At 39.5% G+C, this 11,675-nt stretch overlaps 1 long non-coding RNA gene across 1 annotated transcript in view; it reads right to left on the reverse strand.

Moving 5' to 3' along the window:
* The window catches only part of LOC146763884 (uncharacterized), a 37,174-nt gene that overhangs the window by 5,738 nt on the left and 19,761 nt on the right, over nt 1-11,675 (reverse strand). The window contains exons 2-3 of the long non-coding RNA XR_014951618.1: nt 1,672-6,122; nt 835-932 (exon numbers count right to left, since the gene is read on the reverse strand). This is a non-coding gene — a long non-coding RNA (uncharacterized LOC146763884). The remainder of the gene's footprint in view (nt 1-834; nt 933-1,671; nt 6,123-11,675) is intronic.

Here is an 11,675-nt window from a genome sequence, read left to right on the forward strand (position 1 = left end):
AAATAGTTATTATTATCTTCAACATGCAGTTTTTGACCTTTTTGAGTCTGTGATGCCAAAAATAAATTTCCACTGGAGAGCTGTTGATAACTGAACCCCACATGTAGTCTTGCAACTTGCACAGGTTCCTTTCTTAATCAAGTTATTAAAATAATACAGAAACTATAGGTCTGTGGACAACAAGCTGACCAAAAACAATTAATTGGTTGGTTCAAATACATTTCCAAAATTCTAGATGAAAGCACAAGGGGGGCAATAGAGATCATGCTAAACCATCCCTTTTGTATTTTTCTTTACAGGATAATTTGATTTTAGAGAAATTAACCTTTTTTAAGCGGCAGGCTTCTGCCTTTGAAACCTTCTCAGAGAAAATGTCTTCCCTTATCAAAATCTGAAGACAAGTTACTCACTATTTCCCAGCTGAGTTTCCATCAGTGTTTCTATATTCTCCTATTCAGGCTGCTGTCTAGCCTGTCCTCTCAGATTCATGGAGCCCATTGCCAAGCCCATCTTTTGTGCATTTTTAAAATATAAATATCTCTGTAATGCTTCTTGTATGCAATAAGACCAATGTTTTTATCAGACCAGTGAAGACAGAAACCCCGAGTCTTTGCAGTGTGTTAATTGCATCATTATTTTCCCTACACTCTCAGCCCCCCTAGAAACAGCTTGCAGAGAACACTTCAGGAGAGATATGCCAGCTGCCCTGCTCACTTTGCCATGATGTGCTCTCTTACTGCACACAGAAGGTATCTGTGCTCTCATAGCTCAGAGACTGCAGAAGCTTTAGAAGCTTCAGAGACCAGGTCTTTAAGTGGAATCTGGACCACTGACCTGATCAGGGATGGTTCTGAGAGCATAATGAGAACCTTCTCAGGCTGCTGTCCAGAATCAGTACAATCACAGTTCTGCCTTGGATTTAGAAGACTCCCCTGGAACGTCAAGCAAGGTTATGTTGAAGTATCACCTCCATGTCTCACAGGGAGACAATTCAACATGTTGCACTTGAATCAGATCATATTGGTATCTTACAGATAAATACCATTCATTGCACCAATATCACACAGTGAGGCAAAATCATAATAGAGGACACACAGTGAAAACAAACGTTTTTAAACTTTACCACATGTTCTGTGATTCCACAGGATTAAATCTTCAAAGTAATAATATTATTTGTAAAACACCTCCCTTAGCAAATTTTGCTGGACCATGAAAATACTGCAATAAAAATGTCATTTGGAATGTTATGTAAAATCGTTCAAGAGAAAAACAAATAAAGGAGCCTGGGATGGAGAAAATGAGCTTGGATACCAGTGAAACACACAGAACAAGAAGGATCCACATAGGAAACATCTGTGGAGGGAAAAGGTATATGTCTACCTGTAAGAGTAGTGGGGAAACAGAGGAGAAGGGGAGAAGTAGTGATGAGTGCTAGCAGTTTCCAACAGGAAGACAGGTTGTTAAATAATTTCTTACTGCCATAGAAGAGTCTGTAGCAAGAAATAAACAAAGGATCTGACAGTGATAAAGGCAAACTGATTATTCTGGTTTGAAAGCAAATCCAGTGAGAGACTCCAAGTCAGAAAGACAATTTATTAGGAAAAGGGAAAAAGAAAACAAAATACATGCAATAATACAAAAGAAAAAACACAGACAGAGTCAGAATACAACCTGACACCCTTTCAGTCAGGGTGTTGGTAGCAGTCCAAGTTGGAATGGTTGCAGTCGTCCTCGAAATCCAGAGGAAAAACCTGAGTCTGGTGTCCCAAAAACCCAGATTAAACCCAGTTAGGAATGCTTGGCTCCTCCCTCTGGGCGGAGCATCTCACAATGGGATGCTGTAACTTTTATCAGTCATGCAGTGACATTCAATAGCCCATTATCTGCAGATGTCTCCCTGGAGGGAGAATTGGTTGTGAAAGAGATAAGGAAAAAACCCACTTAACAGAAGAGGACTGCCATACAGATGGCAAATGGAATACATCTTGCCTCAAAATATGGGACACTGATGCTCTGCCAGGTCTGGGCTTTAGCCTGTCTCTCTCCCTCCTTTGAGCTTCCACTTGCCTGAGCAGCTGGGACCACACTTTGCCAAATTGGCCATGGCCACAGGTGACTCATGGAGAACTTGCTGGTGAGCTGCAGGACCTACTTGTTGAAGAGTGCTGACTGTAGCTTTCCTTCTAGCTGCTGATCATATGGTAAAAGCAATGCTAAAAATACCCTGTAATAAATTGGGTATAATTAATTTGGGAATTAATATAACTCACTGATATAATGTTAATTGCTATACTCATTGATAAGGCAAACAGCTAATTTTTGTGGAGATCTTACAAGAACCTATGTACTGCAGGGATGCTCATTTAGGGCAACTGTCTATTGACACACACCTTCAGTGCTGGACCCTTATCTGGCACCAGGCACTGATTTTGATAGGGACTCCAGGTTTCTCAACATCTCAATTGCTTTCTCACCAAAACCAGTCAGAATTTTCATGCAGGATACTGAAATTGCAAGGTCATAAAAGGAACCTAGCTGTGAATGTGAAGCTGTAAGGTGAACAGGATTCCTTGCAGCTCTGTCCCATTTGCTCCACACCTTCAGAAGATAGGGCAGTGGCTGAGCAGCTTTCTTCTGACCTGGTCTGGCTGCCATTTCTCTGACAAGTAGTAATTGTAAATTTTTTATATTTCCAAGGAAAGACTTTTCAGATACCTAGCAATGTGACATTTTAGTGGCATAGAAATGGTACTGATTCTGGAAAGAGAATTTTTCCTACCAGCTTACTCATCTTCCTGTTTCTGCCATGAAGGACTTTACAATTCCTATCCTTTAAATTGATAAATCAGCTGTCATTAGTTTTAAGATAATGCATTCACCTTTTAAAATTTTGAAGGCTCTCAGTGAGGAGACAAGTGAAACAAAAAACTTCTAGGTAGGTATATATTGATTTTTGTGCCATACAGATGTTAACATAGATACATGATTACAGGTTTCTTAATCTTTCTTTTCATTCACTGATACTTGGAAATCACCCACAGCAACAACAGCAACAGGTCAGCTTTGTTATACAGGTTAAGAATACCTAGATGTAAAAAGGGATGGTTTTATGATTAGGTTTCTTCAGTGTAAAGCTGCTGGGTTTTAATCTGGAATTTACTGCTGATTGAAAAGTTTCAGGATGATTTACAGGTCTTGCATCTGGTAGGCTCACCTGTGAAGCAGACTAAGTAATTCTGCTCATGTGGAGGAAAGCAAGAGAGTCGTGTAAAAACTTGCATGTGATGAGTTGGGCAAATGAATAGATTAGAAAAGGACAGAGAGGAACACATGAGTTCTAAGAACTTGGAAAAAGCTCTTCTTGAAAATCAGTGATTGAATCAGGAGATCCCATGCAGCTGAATGGTAGTGAAGGCCTTGGGAATTATTCACATCTGCTTTTGGAATAGCACAACCTGTACAAAAGGATGATAAGCTGATATTACATTTGCTGTGTTGGGTTTGTGATTAAGATCTGTGCTTAGGTTGAAATGTCTAATACCCATTAATTTTTCAAACTGGAAGGAGTTAGATTAATTTCAGAAAGAAAGGGATTGTATTTTTGAAAAAAACATTAAGACTGTGCCAAGCACTCAAAATCCAAGAAAGAAAGAAATTTGTAGAACTTATTTCATATAAATGCAATCCACCTTATGTGCTGGCATTTTGAGGTAGCCCAACTGCATGTTTACATGCTGGTTTTTTCTTTTTTATTTTAAGATATTAAAATTTTAAAGGAGGAGTATTTTAACAGTCAGAGCATAGGATGTGATACTTGGGGAATAAAATAGGTTTATTTACAGAAGAAATGTACTGTCTGGAAGCCTTTTGTTTCATTTATTGAAGAAATTGCAAGGTATGAAAGGAATAAGATGAGTTATAAAGACATGATCTCAAGGTTAAGGTAGTTGAAATTCTTCTAACACTACTATTCATCTCTGCTCCCCCAAAAAATCCTCTAATATTTTACTGAACAATTTACTTAAATGAAGTGATGTGTACTTGTGGTTTGTACAGCAAGCCAGCAGCAAAGACCCAGCTCACAGTAATGAGAGCAGGATAAAGAACAAAGAATAGGACTGAAGGCAGCCTGCAGGTCCAGAGGGAACCTCTCACACAGTCATCATTTTGGCTTCAGGCAGCTGGCTCTAGGGCTCCATTCGAGTCAGGGTCTGCTTCCTGTCAGCATAGCAGTCAGTGCCTGCTGCCTGCAGGGTGAGGCATCCCAGCCAGGCAGTCACTTGTTCCCACTGCAATATGAGGTTCCCCTTCCTGGGCACACGTGTGAACCTGGGTACCACCCATGGCAGGTTAGGTCAGTTTCTGGAGTATCTCAGATTCTGGAGTAACAGTCATATTGCCTATACCAGGGAAAGAGAAACAAAAACTACATGTTAAGAAAAGAAGTCCAGAGAAGTGGTGAAGTCAGAACTAAGCAAACAAGCAATCATTTATAGGCCACAAAATCAGTGCTAAGCTGCCAAACCAAAGAGGCCCTTCAGAGTTGCCTAACAGAAAAACCAACAAGGAAAACAGTGTATATTACTCCCACAAAATGCCATAAAGCTAGAAAAAAGAAGTCAGAAAGTCCTCAATGATTAAAAAGCCACAGAAACACCAAGAAAAAAAAATAGTTAGAACACTTTTCAAACGTCCAAAAGTGAGAAAACATGTAATTAAACAGAGCCAGGCCTATGGCTATATGACAAGACTTAAATCCTAAGAAACCACTTCTTTTTTCCCCACTTCTGCCACATTTTGCCACATACTTAATTGTGGCAATTGATTGGTCTTAGGGAAAGGAATGCTATTTCACAGTTTTACTTATCATAGAATCATAGAATCACAGAATTACCTAAGTTGGAAGGGACACACAAAGCTCATCATGTCCAACTTATGGCCTTGCACAGGACACCCCAAAAATCACACCATTCTTGGGGAGTCTGAGAGCCTGAGAGTGTTGTCTAAAGGCTTCTTGAACTCTGTCTGGCTGGTGCTGTGACCACTTCCATGGGGAGCCTCTTGCATGCTTTACCACCTTCTGGGTGAAGAACCTTTTCCTGATACCCAGCCTAATCCTCCCCTGACACAGCTTCAGGCCACCTCCTCAAATCCCATCCCTGGTCATGAGCATGAAGATATTGGTACCTACCACTGCACCCGAAATGCCATTCCCTTTTGCGGATGTTGAAGGCACACTGATGTCTCCCCTCAGGCTCCTCTTCTCCAGGCTGAGCAGACCAAGTGATATCAGCAGCACCTTTTAAGTTTTTTCCTCCATATCCATCAATGGCTTCCCCTTCACCATCTTTGTATGCCTCCTTTGGACACTCTCAATGCCTTTCTTACAGTGTGGCACCCTGAACTGCCCCCAGCACTTGAGGTGAGGCTGCCCCAGAGCAGAGCAGAGCAGAGCAGAGCAGAGCAGAGCAGAGCAGAGCAGGACAATCCCCTCCCTTGCCCGGCTGGTGATGCTCTCCAGGTCACAGGCGGCCCTCCTGGCTGCCAGGGCGCTGCTGAGTCATGTTCAACTTGCCATCAACCAGGACTCACTGGTCCTTTTCCACAGCATTTCTCCCCACCTTTGCATTTCTGTCTATACACAACAAGAGCTGTCCCATCCCAGGGGCAGAATCTGGCACCTGTCCTTGTTATGCTTCATACGGTTGGTCACTGTCCATGTCTAGTTAGTCAAGGTGTGTTTGTAGATCCTCCCTGCCCTCGAGGCAATCAGCAACTCTTCCCAATTAAGTGTTGTCAGCAATCACAGTATTCTCTCCAGTCCTTCATCCATGTCATTAATGAAGATGTTGCAGAGGGTCAGGGATAGAGCCCTGTGGAACACCACTAGTAGCAGGTTGTCAGCCTTATGTCCCTCCACTGTAACCTTTTACACTCATCCTGTAAGCCAGTTGCTCTCCTATTGCATAACATGGTTATTCAGCTGTGTGCTGGACATTCTGTCCAGAAGGATATTGTGAAAGACAGTATCAAAAGGTACTTCTGCTCCTTCTTTCACCTTCTTTGTTTTTACCTTCCTGGATGTTGAACCCCATGGAACAGCTAATGCTTAGTCTTTCTTTCTGAGAAAATACAGAGGGAAAAAAGTGGCAATATCTTAATCAAAGGCTCAACTGTAGAAAAAATCCAGTGAAACACAAGAAAAGGAAGTAAGGGTTACAGACCAGGTGCATTTAGTGAGGAGAAATTCACATGGTTGCAAATAAATATTGTGAGGTGTCTTTCCTATCATGCTTGAAATTGTAGCAATCACAGAGTGCTAGAAGTTAAGAAGCTTAAACAGATCTGTTAACTCAGCAGCATATTCCATAAAGGACTTCTAGTGATAGGTTGCACATACAAACTAAATTTAAGTGTTCAACCTTTGTCTAGGACTTTTAAGTTTTTCTAGAGACTAGATACCCCTGGCCTTTTGCAAATACCTTAAAAATAAGAACAGTATTCACTCCATCCCTGAGATGTTGTCTGGAATACATAAACACCTTCTTGACATCTGTATTTTCAAATACAGTTAATTTTTTGTTTGTCTGTTCTTTAAGCCAATGAAATGAGAGTACCAAGAATGCCCTTTGTCCATGAAGTTTGTAAGAGTTAAACAGTGACAGAAGAAGGCACTGCAGATCCTTCACAGGAGTTTGTTATTGTATAAAATTGCAATATAAATAAGAAAACTTTTATTTACCAGAGTTCAATCCACATGCAATTAGACAAGCATTCTTGTTGGGATAAACCATTGATTCTTATATGATTGGCTAGTGGGTGCTTTGAAGGTTTATTTTCTAATGAGATGACAGCTTCCTTTCTCCCTGCACAGCCATCTGTAAGCATATGCTTCCTTACTAAAAACACGTGTGTGGACAGTCACTTCTCTCTCCAGCAGGTGCCATCATTTATAACAAGGTGTTTGATAAAGCTTACGTGTGCTCACTGCTGAAGGGCAGTTTCTGCAAATAGTAGTGTTATTTTTGTTTTTTCAAAAATGCTCTTAAAACCACTGCTGAGCAATGGTTGCTAGGATACTGATCCTTTCTTTACATGATGTACTTTATATTATGTACAGGTTAAATCAGAGGACCTGTGAAATTAAGAGCTGTGCAAGATAGGTCACAGTATATGAGCTCATCTTCCCCCACGTTGAAGCACTGCAAATAATTCAACTTTCTTACGTCTTTCACTGCTCTAGTGCATTAAAATGAATTGTATAAGGCTGAATTATTATTTTTCCCTTTGGTTTAGATTAGCATATCTATTTCTTTTCAGATATTACATCTGTTATACTATGGTCTTTGCTAGAGCAGTGAAACTGCTTCTGAAATCTTATACTATTATATGACTGCCAAAAATGGGGGGAAACTGACAATATAAACCTCAATGAAAAGCATGTTGTAAAACAATGATGTTTTCATGTACCTAATAGAGAATGTTACACAATCTGCAGAAAGTAAACATTTTGACTGCTATTTAAGAACATATTAATAGTTGCCATATACACTACCATACCCTTGTTCCAGCTGCTCCACTCTAAAACTGCACTTTTTCATTATATTTTATTTATTATTTTATTTTTTCCAAAGTGTGACAGAGTGTGATTGTGTCAGCTAAGAAATGTAAGCCAGGTTTCCCTATATCTGCTCAAAAATAGCTTTATTAGTTTTTATTGTGAGACCCTGCAAGTCCTGGTATGTTGGTGGAGCTTTTGCACACTATAATTTTTCCTTAAAACCTGCATGGTTTATCCTTTTCAGTTGCAACCTCTGTGGTGATTTCCACCACTTGCCTCTCTGTTCACAGCTTGCTTTACATCCAAGAACCAGAAAACTTCCTTTTCTGCCCATTTCTGTTTTCCTGAAACCTGTTATGCCATACTGAAAGGAATAAAGGCAAAAAATGCCCACAGATCTCCCCTCTGTGATTCTTTAATAAGATATGTCCTTTGCTAGAAGATATTCTCATTTCCTTGCAAGAAAGAAAGCTGTCCTAGATACTGCTTCAGATGTCTCCTGATTAGCACATGGACTAATTAGTACATTGAAATAGCAACCAGAAAAGTAAGATCTTAACCTGAAAAAACTGGTAATTCCCCATTTCTGTTGCAATCATGAAATTGGTGAGATATTTTTACTCAGAACACTGGGAGTTAGGTTTGATGTATAAGTTCCATCTGTAACATAGGAATGAATAAACTAGTGCTAGTGGTTGAAAAGCTGTAAAACATCTCTTATATGTGAATGCTTTTCACATGTTGATTGCACAGCCCTACCTAAGAATAGCATGTATTTCTCAGTAAAACCACAGAAGGATAAGTACTTACCACACAATCCAATTTTTAAAATTGTAATCAACACATTTAATTATTTACAGAGCTTTATGCTGCAGCAAATCCTAAAGAACTCAGAAATCTGTTAAAAAGACTGAAGATAATTGGAGCACAGAGAGTATTTCCAATAAGTAATGTGGCTATATTTAGCTTAACTAGGTTTCCTGACTTCTTAAATTTGCTTTGCACCACCCTGAAATTAGAGAGATGCCTGATGGTCTGAGGACAAAGGAGTCACAGAGCTGTTGTGGTTCTCATTCCACCACCAGGCTAGTTCTGAAAATCTGATATCCAATGCTAAAGAACAGGAGACTCCCTCAAAAATGAATGGCAAATCTGCCTGCAAAGCGATGTCTGACTGTCAGTGTCATGGCTCAAGGCTTGCAAGGCCACAGCCTCTCACAGAATAAGAATGTACCTCCAGCAGAGCACATATGAAGACTATGTTTAGTTCATGGCAGCTTAGATGAATTTCAGTAGTTTGCAATATTTTCTGATGAAGTTAGAATGCCTATCTTTTAATAATCATTTGAGAGTTATAATATCTGATGAATGTTTTTGAGTGTCTTGGTGTTAGACCTATACTTTCAAAGTCCAATGAATTCCTCTTCAGAAAGCCACTCTGTCTAGAAAAATTATCCAACATGTTGTTTGACAACTGCTGCTAAGAAACTACTAAGCAGTCAATAAATCAACACTGACCTTTCCAAATCTCATGCTACATACATCAATGTTCCATCCACACACAAAAAGGTGAGGTTTGCAAACATAATGGACTTGAGAGAATTTATTGTCTTTGGGGTGGGATATCTATATAGCTAAAGAAATGAGAGTCGCAACAAAAATCAGCTCCATATCAAATGAACAGGCAGACAGGATGGGAAGAACAATCTTCTCTTTAGCAAACAGACAGAAATGTAGGTGCCTAACTTTTGCTATTGATGTTTGAGACATCAATGTCTTGGCCTAATTATTCTCTTCAAAGTCCCCAAGGTAGTGTTGAGCTGTCTCATATTTTAAACTCTTCTCCTCCTCCTATTTCCAGTTTTATTTCATGTATCAATATTTTTCCACATTTTAAAAGCTAAATACAACCATGTTGTTTGGGTATCTTCTTTTAATTATCTGGCTTTCTACTTGAAATAAATGTAGAGATCATAACTAGTAGTTTTGATGAATATTACATAACCAGTTTTGAATTTTGTGACCTCACAAATTTGATTCATCCTGCTGTACTACATTGCACAATGTGACCATATTGAGCAGATAAGTGATAGCCCACAACTATTTTTCACTTCAAAGTGCTTCAATGATACTTTAATAAAAGCTTGAACACACTGAAGTTCTCAATTATTTTTATTTCAAATTTCAGTGACAGTTAGTGTAATACCTTTAGTAAAATGAGAAAAGGCAATTAAAATGTCCACAAATGGCTTTGTGGACACAAGATTTCTTCTTTAGTGTTATAAAAATACTTCTTACATCATGTTGGAATAGTGGTACCTGTTGGACAGCTCTGTTCCCACATCTGATGAATTAATCCCAGCTTCACTGGAACTAATGGTATCGCCTTAATCAGAATTACTACATGCTTGCACATATGTAACAGAGCACCATTATAGGGTCCTATAAGTGTTACCAACAGCTATTGGAAACTACAAACACAGCACATGAAACGTTATACAAAGCTTTAGCTTATTTTAGAAACCTGTTAACATTAGAAAATGGTGTGTACACTATGGCCTATATTCCTTAGTATGCATAGTAAATCCTCCATAGTATTCCTTCTATACATAGTAAATCATAACAAAATTCAGAAATACTGAGACCAAATGACATTGAATCTCTCACTGTAGAAGTGCATATGTAAACAAAATCCAGATTTTTTTCCCCAAGTCCCTGATTCAGGTTTGGATCTGTCCCCTTTTGCTGTGACTAGGCATGTTTGCTCAGCCACAGAGATGCTAAATTGAGAAGCAGTTGAATAATGTTGCTGTCAGCTGTAAATCAAACAACAAATGTGAAACATATTACATCTTTAGAAATTAACCCAGATTACATCCATCTGAGATTTAATATCAGTACACCTTTTGGAAAGAAACTCCCTGTTTGGTATCTTACACCACTGATTTCCAAATTGTGTTTACTGCTGCCCTACAGTTGGTACATATATTTGTGTACATACGCTGACATGGTGAGATCTGCTTTGTTCCAAAGTTTCCCTGAGAGGTGCCTCTGCAAAGACAACAGGTGCATGTGGACTTTTCAGGAACTCTGATTGCTAGGAATTCCAACTAATGAAGAAATGGTCCCCTATAACTTCAGCATACATTTTTTCCTGCTGACTGTCATACAGGGCTCTCCAGATAGTCATAAGTCTGTTTATCATTAATTCATTTCTTTCATAATCAAAGTGTTCTTGCCGAACAGCAGATCTTCCATCTTCTATAAGAGCTTTTGCTTCAGAGGGCAAAGGGCATATCAGTCACTTGTTAATAACAAGGTCAGACCGCTTTCAATCCCATGGTCTGCTGCAGCAGCTCAGCTAGGTGGCCATGAGGAAAAAGAGCCACAAGTGTCACTGCTCTTACTCCAGCAGACAGAAGGCATTTTAGGGTCTTCCCTGCACCCGCTAATCACAACAGGCATTTCTCTCTCTCCTCCTGAGAGCCACATACTTTGCATTTTCCCTGTACAAATAGCTGCTCAGGCCCTTTTTCCAAAGAGCCTTTATTAAACCACCAACTATTTGCTGTCAAGACATTTAGGATGAAATCATCGTGTTAAACAAATAAACGCAGCTTCATACAGATTTCTGCTCTGGGAGCAGAATAAGAAAATAATTTCTGTCTGCTCTCCACAAAAGCGGCTGGAAGGGCTGAAAGAAAAATATTATTTTTACTTCATTGTGTGAAATATCGTTTTGGAGGATCTGTCGCGTTGAGCGTTTGAAGAGTTTTTGCTGGCAGGTTTCAAGGGTCCCCTGGGCTGACCCCCTGGGATTGTTTTCTTCATTAATAAACTTTGCATGATGTGTGTTAAAAGGAACATTTTGTTTGCTTTGTAAATAAGGGATGTCAAACAAGAAGCAGAAGCCTCATAGACACTAGATGAGGTGCTCTTCAAGGGCAGGAGATACTTGTGTGGAAAAATAAAAGTCTCAGAGAAGTCAAGAATAATGTAACTGCCCTATCCAAGCTGCAGCATTGCTGTGGAAACTATTGTGCCTGTGAACCCAAATGAGATAGCTTCTTTGCAAATCCCAGAGAGAAAGAGGCACATTGTGCCTTAAAGCAGC

This window comes from Lonchura striata, chromosome Z (assembly GCF_050655825.1).
Source record: "Lonchura striata isolate lonStrDom1 chromosome Z, ASM5065582v1, whole genome shotgun sequence".
NCBI lineage: Eukaryota > Metazoa > Chordata > Aves > Passeriformes > Estrildidae > Lonchura > Lonchura striata.